General features: G+C 41.1%; 1 long non-coding RNA gene across 1 annotated transcript in view; it reads left to right on the top strand.

The window, feature by feature from the left end:
• LOC102416086 overlaps positions 1–7530 on the top strand; it is a 30609-nt gene extending 23079 nt beyond the window's left edge. Inside the window, exon 6 of the long non-coding RNA XR_006551175.2 lies at positions 7396–7530. This is a non-coding gene — a long non-coding RNA (uncharacterized LOC102416086). The remainder of the gene's footprint in view (positions 1–7395) is intronic.
• Positions 7531–13813: the final 6283 nt, after the last annotated feature.

Below are 13813 nucleotides of genomic sequence, written 5' to 3'. Positions count from 1 at the left end.
AAAGCTGAACATATTGAAAGATGAATTTGGAGATAAGTATACTAACCCACTCCAGTGTTCTTGCCTGGAGAATCCCAGGGACGGGGGAGCCTGGTGGGCTACAGTCTATGGGGTCTCACAGAGTCAGACACGACTGAAGCGACTTAGCAGCAGCAGCAGCAGCATGCATCCATGAAACTATCACCACTATCAAGGCCATAGACATATGCATTGCCTCCCAAAGTTTCTCCTTAGCCTTTTATTATCATGTTTATTTGCGTGTGTGTGTGTGTTTATGGGATAAGAACACTTAATTTTTTCATCTTTCTGATGCTCTCTTTGGCAAATATGGTGAAGATAGGCAACTGACCAGTGGTTTGAGGGCTATCTCGACCATATTCATCTTTGCTCAAAATTACAGCATGCAAGTGACATAAGACTATATAAACAATTTAAATGTTCATCAATATTGGACTAGTTAAATAAATCATGGTACCTCCCAAAACAGATACACCTGTACAAACAAGCTACCCATTAAAAATAATAAAGTAGATTTCCCACTGATATAATCTCTGAAATAGACTAGCAAATGAAAAAAAGCAAAATGCAGAAGAGTGTGTATATTATATAGTATTGCTTTTACTTTTAAAGGATGCTTTTATATACATAAGCTCTCTATTCTTGTAGAGTACACACACATACACACACACACAAAACTGGTAATATTGGTTTTCTTAGAGGAAAAAGATGGACAACCTCGGGCCTGGGGCATGAGGGAGACTGATTTTTTGCATTGTTTGAATTCTGTTATCATGAATATGAATTAGTGCCACATGAATAGAATAAATAAGTTCTTTGTTGCTGCTTGCCTGCCTACTTCTACCTTGGGATCATATCTGAAACAGTATTTTAAAGATTCAAGAGAAAATTAAGATTTAGATGTCTGTATGGGCTTCCCTGGTGGCTCAGTGATAAAGAATCCACCTGCCAATGCCGGAGTCATAGGAGACGTGAGTTCAATCCCTTGGTTGGGAAGATCCCCTAGAGAAGAAAATGGCAACCCACTCCAGTATTCTTGCCTGGAAAATTCCATGGATGATTTATAGTCCTTGAGGTTAGAAAAGAGTCAGACACGGCTTAGCAACTAAACAACAACAGACAACAACAGTGCATGTCAATGCCTTGAAGACAGCAGAACACCTCAGCCAACCCTGATCCTAACAGAGGAAAGGACCAGGTCAGGACATTGAGGCTGCCAGCCTGGAGCCCAGAGGTCTGCGCAGGACATGAGTTTTACCCATTTCATAGACACCGACCATAAAATAGGTTCATACTCTCTGATTTTACAGTTTTATTTCATCGTGAAAACAGGGATTGTATATAATGAAAAGAGCACCACTCCTTCTAAGTAGTTCTTGTCTTAGTTTCTCATCGAAGTACTTAAAAAAGTAGATGCTTCAAAAACCATCATCCAGGGCCCTCCTCACAAGTAGATCTGAGGCAGTTGTTGAGACGATTATTCAACAGTTTTCTTGTTTGCCTGCGTTCTCAGTCACTTCAGATTCTTTGTGACCTTATGGACTGTAGCCTGCCAGGCTCCTCTATCCACCACATTCTCTAGGCAAGAATGCTGGAGCGTGTTGTCATGCCCTCCTCCAAGAGGATCTTCCTGACCCAGAAATCAAAACTGCATTTCCTGTGTCTCGTGCATTGAGGGTGGATTCTTTACCCACTGAACCACCTGGGAAGCCCCCTTCTTTTATTAGCCTTATTGATATATAATCAGAGGAGCTCACCTGTTGGAGGTATTTTGGGTAGATATTTATTACATGGACTTCACCTGAGAGCACTGGTCTAAGCATACAAATGTCTTTCTAGAAGCAATTTTGCCCATAGCTTGGAGCAATCTGTGATATGTTTCTGAGAACTCAAGGATCAAAACTCTTGAGTAAGCTGTTCACTTAGCTCAGACCAGACACTCCTCATCTCTAACCCAGGACCAAAAATTCTTTAAGGCCTTTGGTTCTTGAAGAGAAGCTATGCTGCTTCACCATGCTTCAGGTTTCCTGGTAAATAAAACTAAGCAAGATCCCACCCTGAGTTATGAGAGGGGGCCATTGACCCATCACGAGGAATGACAATGCTTTATGGACCTTTGAGGCCAATCCAGATTTTATTGTTTTCTTTACCTTATTATGGACTCAGGTGAGGTTTGCTTAGGCAACTATACTTTGTCTTTGAAAAAAGAGTGTATTTTAGGATGTAGCTCATTTGATATCTCCTTACGAGGTGCACCTGCCTGTTTTCAATTCTACTAAGTATATATAGTTAGAAATTAATCAGAAGGAGCAATTAGGCTCTTTTTGGAAGAGTACATAGAAACAAAAAGAAAGATTCCTTTCAGTCAGAAACGAATTCTACCACTCATTAGCAGCCTTCAGCTGAACTAAAGTTGACTCTTTGAATAAATCTGGAATGCCAGGTCTGGTGCAATCTCTAACTTCCCATGCAATGCATATGCCTCACTTGGCACATATTTGGATAGAAGATCCCCTAGAGAAGGGATAGGCTACCAACTCCAGTATTCTTGGGCTTGGATGGTAAAGAATCTGCCTGCAAAGAGGGAGATCTGGGTTGGGAAGGTCCCCTGGAGGAGGGCATGGCAACCCACTCCAGTATTCTTGCCTGGAGAATCCCCATAGACAGAGAATCCTGGCAGGCTACAGTATATGGGGTCACAAAGAGTTAGATACTGCTGAATGACTAAGCACAGCACAGCACAGCAAGCCTAAGTGGGACCTGGATTTCATAAGCCCTTTCTCTGACTCCAGAGATGTGTGTAAATTAGTAAATGTTGCATTTGGTGATTGGGCTGGAGCTCATTGTTCTGGATAAGGTGGAAATCACTTGTAAAATCCACAACCTTGGGGAGACCTGAGAAATAAGTCCATTTCCTCTCCAATCTTTTAGACTCCAGTTCCTTACTCAGGATCCCCCTGATTGGAAGTTGGAAGTTCCCACCCCAGGCATCAACCCATGGCTCAGATCTTTCCCTCCAAATATGCCCTTGTCCCATTCGAACTCACATCTTCTTGAAGGGGCCTCTCTTTTGGGCCCCCTTTCCTCTGGAATAGAAGAGTCAGTTGCCATTCTGCCTACTATAAAATATGTCAAAGAGAACACACTCTCCCTGTTCTTCTTATGAGCTGGGCATGACACCAGGGATTTTTACATTTATATTTTTATTTTATCTTTTTAATGAATTCCTAGAATAAGAATTATCATTTTTCGTGTATAGGTTAGTTATCCAAAACTCAGGGCAAAGGAAATTCTCCAAGGTCATTCAGCTAATAAGTGGCAGAAGCAGGATTTAAAAACCAAGAAAACTCCTTATAAGAGCCTGTGCTCATTATAAAATCTCCCTCTCCTGTGCTCTTTTCATGGTACCTAAAGTTTTCATATTTGCATTGATTCTTTTGTTAGGCTTCTTATTCATCGAAGAGTCCTGTTAAAATTCAAATGCATCCCTGACCAGTAACACGTCAAAATCCGTAAAGGCTTATTTTGTTCAGAAAACATAATAACTCACATGGGATCTGCACAACACAGATCATTTAGACAAAGGCAACATGTTTTTAACAGCAGCTAAGATTTGACACGAGATGGTTGGGTGGCATCACTGACTCGACGGACATGAGTTTGAGCAAGCTCTGGGAGTTGGTGATGGATAGGGAAGTTTGAGCAAGCTCTGGGAGTTGGTGATGGACAGGGAAGCCTGGCATGCTGCAGTCCATGGGGTCGCAATGAGTTGGACATGACTGAGGGACTGAACTGAAGATTTGACAGCATTTTTGAACTTACAGAGCCCTTTTAGGTATAGAACTGAATTAGTCCTTACAATACATCTGTGGAGTCATCTCACCTTTAGCTCAGTTTGTAAATAATGAAATGGAATGTGAGAGAGATTCGGTCCTTTGTCTATGGCCTTATATCCAGTGAACAGCAGGACAGAGCTTAACCTCAGGTCTTCTGGCTCTAGATCCTGCCATCGCGGCACCATAGTCTTTTGATTTTTGAATTTCTTTCAAAGATCCATGGGACCAACAAAACTATGGTGCTTTTATTCCATTGTCCACAGTGTTTGACCTTGTCCACGTCTGCATCACTCCCTGAGTTAAGGTATGATAATCATGATACTGGGGAGAAAAGCATTAATTAGACAGCTAAGCTATCAGCATGGATTGTTTTCCTGATTAAAACTTCACAGTGTCCAAAGTAGCTCCATAAACTTTTTAAAAGGTTATCAAATAGTTGTTGAAAATGAGAGAATGGAAGAAGAATAAGACAGAGAGATGCCTTTGGCATTGAATTTCATCTCCAAACCATTTAATATTGATCATTCATGCATTTACTCATTCTTCCATTCATTCAACAAATATTTTTTGAGTGCCTGCTGTCTGCCAGGTCTATTATAGGGATTATAGACACACAAAGAAAGGAGACAAAATCCTTTCCTTCGTAAAGTTTATAGGCAAGGAGGAGACTTTAATATGTAAATAAATAGGTAAATGGAATGATTTCAGATCAGTCTGCAATGAAGAAACTAACCAGGAGAATTGGCCGTAGCATGATTAGAAAGGATGAGATACAAAGGAGTAGTTGTCAGGTAGATCAGAAAAGACATTTTTGGGCTGTGCTGAGTCTTTGTTGCAGTGTGCAATTCATCTCTAGTTTTGGCAAGCAGGGGTGTCCTCTTCACTGAGGTGCTTGGGCTTCTCACTGTGGTGGCTTCTCTTGAGGACAACAGGCTCTAGGCTCATGGGCTTAAGCAGTGGCAGCACGCAGGTTTGGAAGTTGTGGTTCCCAGGCTCTAGAGCACAGGATCAGTAGTTGTGGCATCCTGGCTTAGCTGCTCTGAAACATGTGGAATCTTCCTGCACAAGGGATCAAACCCATGTCCCCTGCATTGGCAGGTGGATTCCTATCCACTGTACCACCAGGGAAGTCCAGAAGAGACTTTTTTTTTTTAAGTAATTTTATTGAAAGAAGAGACTTTTTTTGAGGATAGTTGGTATAAATGAGAAAAAGAAATCAGTCCAGAGAAGGCCGTTTCAAGTAGGGGGAGCTACAAGGACTAGGGTCTGAGTTAAGCCTTTTCAGGTTTGGAGAGTTCAAAGAACAGAAAAATGGACAGTATAAGCAGAGCATGCTTAGCAAAGGGAGAATGGAGCAGAAGGCAGGGGCTGAATCACGGAGTAATTTGGAGGCCGGAGCCTTGCTTTGTTAATTACAACAGGAAGTCATTACAGAATTTTAAGCAAGACAGTTTGATTTTTGTTTCAAAATGATGACTCTAGCTACTGTGAAAATGGGTCAAGGGGCAGTAAAATTAGAATCAAGGAGATTGCTTTAAAAGGGTATACAAATAAGAGGATGAAAATGACAAAGACAGAATAGAATGGGGTCATCACACTATGGCCCAAGGACCTAATCTCGCCCTTACAGGAAAAGTTTGCCACCCTTGGATTAGGAGATGGTGCACTAAGTGGTTGGATTCAGACAATATTTCAGATGTGAGGCCAACAGGACTGCCTGCTGGATTGGATGTGGAGGTGGGAGGGGAGAGTAAAGGGGAATCTTGGGTGAGTATGGGTTGGCCTGAGCACAGAAGTAGATGGTGACATAATTCACAGACATGGGAGAGACTTCGGGAAGAGAGGTTTTGAGGTAGAAAAATTAAAAATCCTATTTTAAACCTGTGTGAACAGCTCTCTAAGACAAACCTCACATGGAAGGTTTTAATCACTTCTGTGCATTAAGTCAATGATCAAGATGAACAACAACTGTCCTATTACTGACACTGTTGTTCTCCTTTTATAAATGCCTGAATTTGCATGATCTAAGCCCCATCCAAACCAACCTATCCTGGCATAGTATAAGCACGTTACAATATTTAGTAATACTATCGTCACTTTGAGCTTCCAAGGAGGCTCAATGGTAAAGAACCTGCCTGCCAAGCAGGAGACACGGATTCAATCCCTGAATCAGGAAGATCCTCTGGAGGAGGAAATGGCAGCCCACTCCTGTATTCTTGCCTGGAGAATTCCATGGACAGAGGAGCCTGGCGGGCTGCAGTCCAAGGGCTCACAGTCGGACATGACTTAGTGACTGAACAATATTGTCATTTTACTTCAATCATTCAACAAAACTCCATTCCTAAAGAACCCAGATGCATTCCTAAATTTGGTTGTTAAGACTTTCTTTGCTGGAGAAAAGTTGTTAACATTGCAGATTTATGTCCTGCTAATTCAGTTTCAATCTCTACTGAGTCCTTCCGCTTACATGGCAAGTCTTTTATGTGTCCCAGGGGAACTCCTTTGGGATAAATGACAAATTCACTTTTTGTTGTCATGATGAGTTGTTCTCCTAACAAATTTTGCATTTTTATGATTCTCCTCAAGCATAATCTAGCCACCACTTCCCACAGAGAAGCCCCATCTTCTCCTCCCTAGTGCACTGTGGCCTCAGGCAAGGGCTGTTTCCCCTTCTTCTTCCAGCAAGTCCAACTTCTCTCCATCTCCTTCTGCTTCCTTCCCGTCCATCCAAGTCTGTGGAAGAGGAAACTTTTCTCCTGCTAAACACACTGGATGCCATTCCTTCTGACCCCTGGGATCTTATTCCATTGACTACCATCAGAATAAGAAACACAGTAGCCCTCAAACAAGCAGGCAAAAAGAAAAAGTATCCATCACACCATTTACCATACATATTCCTCTATCTCATTTATCTCTACTTTCCTCTTTCCTTTTTAGCCAAACTATCCAAAATAGTCATTCAAATGGCTTTTCATTTACATTCATTGCCCATCCTGTCCTCAATCTGTGGTAAAATCAGCTACTGATACTAACTTAGATATTCCTGACTCTAGAGAAAGTCTATTATATTGACGATCTCCTTTGAAGCCTGGTAACACATGAGAGAATCACTATTATCCCCATACTATAGATAAATACATTGAGCCTGAGGAAATTAATCTGTTGATTGTCACACTTAGGACATGGAAGAACTGGGGTACAAATCAAGAATGACCTTCATTTCCCCTTAATAGCTATAATGCCCCCCTTCCACAAAGTAAAGTTCATTTATTAACTTAGTAATGAGAAATTATAGAATTTGAACACAAGTTTTTATTTGCATATTAGCTGCATTGGTTTGTATGCTTTCCTCTTTATTTGTTTTTAGTATACCAAGTTGCATTTTTCCTTAGAATTTCCTTATACTATTTGGGGAGGGGAGTATAGAATTTAGAATTTCATCTTTTTTAGGAAAGCAGCATCTTCTTGATGGTAATTCTTTATATCTGTATTGACCTTCAAGTTTTCACTTAATACTGGTGTCTCTTTTTTCTTCCCACAGAGAAGAAAGATACTTCTAAAATCAATAGATTGATGATTCACTCTGCAGCCAAGCTCTGCTGGGAAGTAAGAGATAAATACGCATTTGTGAGAATCAGAATGCAAGTTAAAAATATCTGCAAAGCAGAGAACACTGTCAATATATTCCAGTCACATATTTGAGAATCCCCAGTTCCCTGTCTACCTAATGCCCATTGGACCTGAAGGATGTATTAAAATTACTTGTAAGGGACATGAGTGTATGCAGCAGTCCAGATGTTTTGGTCCTGATTATGTTAATTACCTGAATGTAGTGCTAAGTTGCTTCACTCATGTTGGACTCTTGGTGATTCCATAGACTGTAGCATACCAAGCTCCTCTGTCCATGGGATTTTCCAGGCAAGAATACTGGAGTGGGTTGCCGCTTCCTTCTGCAGGGGATCTTCCTGACCCAGGGATCAAACTGACCTCGCTTATGTCTCCTGCATTGGCAGGTGGGTTCTTTACCCCTAGTGGCACAACTGATTGTAAAGCCAGGAAGAATTTTTTATTATAACGTCTTTAAAAAGAAGTTCAGCTTTATTGAGGCATAATTGACAAAATTATAAGATATTTAAAATATACATCATGGTGATTTGACATATGTATACATTGTAAAAGGATTCACTTCATATAGCTTATATATGCATTCATCATGTTACATATGTATCTTTGTTCTCTTTGGTGAGAATATTTAGTTCTAGTCCCTTCACATATTTCAATCACATAATACAGTGTTATTAATACAGTCACCATGTTTTGCTTTAGATCTTCAGATCTTATTCATCATATAGCAAATTCTGTACTCTTTATCAACCTCAACCTCTTTCCCCTTCACCCCCCATATATATATATATACACATATGTGTGTGTGTGTGTGTGTGTGTCCATTATTCTTTTGTCAGACTCTTAGGTTGCTTCCATATCTTGGCTATTGTGAATAAGGCTTCAATAAACATGAATGTGACTTCAAATATATTTTCATTATCTTCTTTTATTTTCTTTTGGGTATATACCCAGAAGTAGGATTGCTGGATCACATATTAGTTCTGTTTTTAATTTTTTGAGGTGCATTCATACTGTTTTTTAATGAGGCTGAGGCAATTTATCATCTTACCAACAGAGCACAAGGGCTCCCAAGGAAGAGCGTTAAGGATCTTCATTTGACAAGTAAAAAAGTTGAGATTCAAAGGTGTCATGTGAATTGCCAAACCAGTTTTAGGAGTGCGGGGACTAAAGTGAGTTCCCATGGTTCCTGCTGCAGTGCTTCTCACCTTTAGAGAGTCACTGGATGTAACTGAGTCATGTGTATAAGGACACATAACAATTTGGGAGCTCAGGGACGCTAACAGTTCACTTACTGTTATGTACCAGACGACTCCTGAGTCAGATTGATGATTTCCCATTTCCTCAGACTCCCCTGGGTATGTGAAGCTTGGAATTCCAATCAGTGGCTCTTCTTAGACTCTGAACTTTTTCTTTTTCCTTTTTATTATTATTATTATTTTACTTTACAATATTGTATTGGTTTTGCCATACATCAACATGCATCTGCCATGGGTGTACACGAGTTCCCCATCCTGAACCCCCCTCCCACCTCCCTCCCCATACCATCCCTCTGGGTCATCCCAGTGCAGCAGCCCCAAGCTTCCTGTATCCTGCATCGAACCTGGACTTCTTAATGGAATGTATGCCTTGTAACTTGAAGGGAGAAAGGGCAACATGCTTTCCACTGGCTGAGGAGTCAATGACTCGGTGAAGATTACCTTAATGTGGGTGTGCTCAGCCAGCCTTAGAGCAGCAAACCACAGCTCTCAGCCCACATTCATCATTTGAGTCAATTAATTAGGTCCCAGCCTAAAAGGGCCATTCATTTCTATAGATCTTGCCTGCCAAACTTCAGAATCTTTCTTCTATTGAAAAATATGCTGATCCACCTGCAAACATGGAGCAGCGAGAAAGAGAAGACCGAACAGCTGGCTTATCATGCAGACTTAGCCAAGGATGCTCACCGCCACGGGCTGACTCATGTTCTTGGCTAGAGAAGTGGATGCCAGTTTAGTGTCCTAGAAACCCTGCTCTCCTTCTGTGAGGTTGGAGCCCTGAAATGTTTATGCCAGAGAGCTGGGAAAAGCTGGAAGAATAATTTCTAATATGCTCATCTCTTATTCCCTCTCACGCCTATTTCCACCTCTAGCGCTTGAAATTCTAATAAAAGTCCCTTTAGTCTAAATGCTGTAGTGCAAAGAGACTGCAAAGACACAGGCATTTTAGTTTTCTGTCAGCTGTTCATAAGTTGTGAGTCCTTAGCCAAGTCAATCTGCTTGGGATTTGTATTTGTTTCCCGGGGCTGTTGTGACAAATTACTACAAATTTAGTAGCTTAAAACAACGTAAATGTATTATCTCACAGTTCTTGAGGCCAGAAGTCTGAAATCAGTATTGCTTTACTGGAATAAAGATGCTGGCTCATGGTCCCTTCAGAAGTGCTAGGGAGAATCCTTTCTTATCTCTTCCAGATTCTGGTAGTTGCTGGAATTTTTTTTGGTATCTGACTGTGTCATTCAATTATTCATGACTAATGTCTTCAAATCTCTCTGTTTTCACATCTCTTTCTTTACTGTGTGATCATGTGTAAAATCTCTCTGTCTCTCTTGTAAGGGCTTCCTCAGTGGCTCAGGGGTAAAGAATCCTCTTATAAGTCAGGAGCTGCAGGTTCGATCCCTGGGTCGGGAAGATGCCCTGGAGGAAAGCATGGTAACCCACTCCAGTATTCCTGCCTGGGAAATCCCATGGAGAGAGGAGCATGGAGGGCTACAATCCATAGTGTTGTAAAAAGTCGTGCATGACTGAAGTGACTTAGCATGCACACATGCACTCTCTCCTACAAGGATACACATAACTGCATTCTGGGCCCTCCTGGGTAATCCACGATAATCTCCCCATCTCAAAATTCTTAACTCTTTTTTGCCACCATATAAGGCAACATTCAAGGGTCCCAGGAATTAGGTTGTAGGTCCTTTGGGGACCCACTTTTTGGCCTAGTACAGTGCTTAAATGCCTCATCCATGGAATAATGATCTCAGCACACTTACCACTTAAACAATGCCACTGAGTGTTTCTTCTGACTGTGGGGTTTAAGATGCTATAATTGAAAAAAATTCCAAATTTCAGTGTGGTCCCAAGCAAGTTCTAAATCCAGCAGGGCAAATTTCAGTTAGGTTTCAAAATCTGAGAGTAATCCTTTACGGATCCAGGCCCCACCCTCCAGGCCCGTGACGGCTCCACTGGCCCCTGTGTCACCGGCTGCTGCTCTGCCCTTGGAGTCATACTTCTTTTCTTGAAGGGTAGCGCCTGCTTGCAGCTGAGTAGCTTTAACAGTCCATTTCCTGACTGTAGAATGTTAGAAGTTCAACAGTCTTCTTTCATTTTTTCCTGTCTCTGTTCCCTTTCTATCTAAGCTGTCAGATCAGTTCAGTTCAGTCGCTCAGTCGCGTCCGACTCTTTGCGACCCCATGAATCGCAGCACGCCAGGCCTCCCTGTCCATCACCAACTCCCGGAGTTCACTCAGACTCACGTCCATCGAGTCAGTGATGCCATCCAGCCATCTCATCCTCTGTCGTCCCCTTCTCCTCCTGCCCCCAATCCCTCCCAGTATCAGAGTCTTTTCCAGTGAGTCAACTCTTCGCATGACGTGGCCAAAGGACTGGAGCTTCAGCTTTAGCATCATTCCTTCCAAAGAAATCCCAGGGCTGATCTCCTTCAGAATGGACTGGTTGGATCTCCTCACAGTCCAAGGGACTCTCAAGAGTCTTCTCTAACACCACAGTTCAAAAGCATCAATTCTTCAGCGCTCAGCTTTCTTCACAGTCCAGCTCTCACATCCATACATGACCACTGGAAAAACCATAGCTTTGACTAGACGGACCCTTAATTACACCTTCAAATACTAATTTTTTTTTTGAATAAGGTCATGTTCACAGCTCTGACGATTATAATGTGGACATGTGTTTGGGGGAACCACCATTCAATCCACATAATACTCCCATCCCCATGTCCAATATGCAGTATTGGAATACAGACAGGAGATCTGAAATAAACACTTTGATCTGGAAATGTGGAGAATGTGAAAATCCTCAGTCACTGATCTGTCCAGCTGAACTCTTACTTGGGGATGTTATGATGGCACTGTTTTTTTGAAAACTTCTTGATTAATCCACAATCTTGATGTAGTTCTTTTGCCTGAAGTTTTCCATGGATCTTCCCCATGTCCATTTCCAAGGGAAATTCTTCCTTTAACATGATCCAACTTAGATATCTGAAAATGTTATTTCAGAATATGCCCTTCTTGAAATTTGAGCAGCTTTTTTAGCCGGCTTCCTCCCTGTACAGTGATGAAAATTAAAGTGTCATTTTGAATTTTGATTGGATTTAAATGGTTTTTAGCCCACAGTTTCTTTGCCAGCATAACTCTTTAAAAGTTCACAAGGATTCTTATGTATTTGATCTTGGTCATCTCGATGTGCCAACAGCCACAGCTATGGTTCTTTCCCAGACATATTTCTTATATTTGCTATATTTTAATGCTTTCTTTACCTCATGCCTTTATTTTAAATTATTTTTGTGTTTCTCATTCTTTCAGACTTTGGTGGGAGAACCATATATCTAATCTCTTTTCTCTGAATTATTGTGTTCAATTGAAGATATCCACTATATACCATGAACTTATGTGGATCTCTGCTCTGAAACATCTTATTTCATTTATCGGTTGTAACAAATGGATGTTATGGCCATGGATATGCCCCTGATTTGGAGAAGGTGATGGCACCCCACTCCAGTACTCTTGCCTGGAAAACCCCATGGACAGATGAGCCTGGTGGGCTGCAGTCCATCAGGTCGCAAAAAGTCGGACACGACTGAGCGACTTTACTTTCACTTTTCACTTTCAGGCATTGGAGAAGGAAATGGCAACCCACTCCAGTGTTCTTGCCTGGAGAATCCCAGGGACGGGGGAGCCTGGTGGGCTGCCGTCTATGGGGTCACACAGAGTCGGACACGACTGAAGCGACTTAGCAGCATGCCCTTGATTTGATCCTTAACTCAAGGCTGAATTTTAATTGGCTCAAAAGTTCTCTCAATTTTATCCACTGCTTAGCATGATAAAATGTTGTCTTTTTAATCCTACACAAACACCGATTCCTGAATTTTCTCTATTTCTTTTTCTGGGCCAGTTTTTTTCCTTCTTGTGCCTTATCAAATTCAACCACTTTAACAAACATTGTACTAATATCCTTTTTTTTTTATCTTTCAGCTGATGTAGTTCAATATTATAACTACTGATTTTTAAATAACTTTATTTTTTATAACAAAAACATTTGTGTATTGGAAACACATCCAATACTGAAAGTTTAGAAAACATAGATAAAAAGGAAAAAAGAATCATCTGTAATCCCATCTTTAACTGATAACCACTGTTAACATGATAGTATTATAAAATAGTATGTTATAGTATATTTCCTACCAATGATTCTACCCAAATATATCTTTTTTTAAATTAAGTAGTTTACTTAATATTTATTATTTTTTTAAATATAAATTTGTTTATTTTAATTGGAGGCTAATTACTTTACAATATTGTATTGGTTTTGCCATACATCAACATGAATGCACCACGGGTGTACACGTGTTCCCCATCCTGAACCCCCCTCCCACCTCCCCCCCCATACCATCCCTCTGGGTCATCCCAGTGCACCAGCCCCAAGCATCCAGGATCATGCATCGAACTTGGACTGGTGAATCGTTTCATATATGATATTATACATGTTTCAATGCCATTCTCCCAAATCATCCCACCCTCTCCCCTCTCCCACAGAGTCCAAAAGACTGTTCTATACATCTGTGTCTCTTTTGCTGTCTTGCATACAGGATTATCGTTATCATCTTTCTAAATTTGGTATATATGCATTAGTATACTGTATTGGTGTTTTTCTTTCTGGCTTACTTCACTCTGTATAATAGGCTCCAGTTTCATCCACCTCATTAGAACTGATTCAAATGTATTCTTTTTAATGGCTGAGTAATACTCCACTGTGTATATGTACCACAGCTTTCTTATCCATTCATCTGCTGATGGACATCTAGGTTGCTTCCATGTCCTGGCTATTATAAACAGTGCTGCGATGAACATTGGGGTACATGTGTCTCTTTCAATTCTGGTTTCCTTGGTGTGTATGCCCAGCAGTGGGATTGCTGGGTCGTATGGCAGTTCTATTTCCAGTTTTTTAAGGACTCTCCACACTGTTCTCCATAGTGGCTATACTAGTTTGCATTCCCACCAACAGTATAAGAGGGTTCCCTTTTCTCCACACCCTCTCCAGCACTTTCACCACTACTATTCAACA

The sequence above is a fragment of the Bubalus bubalis genome, chromosome 5 (assembly GCF_019923935.1).
Source record: "Bubalus bubalis isolate 160015118507 breed Murrah chromosome 5, NDDB_SH_1, whole genome shotgun sequence".
Taxonomy (NCBI): Eukaryota; Metazoa; Chordata; class Mammalia; order Artiodactyla; family Bovidae; genus Bubalus; species Bubalus bubalis.
The sequence above is the reverse complement of the archived record's forward strand: the minus strand, read 5'-3'. Positions and strand labels throughout refer to the sequence as shown.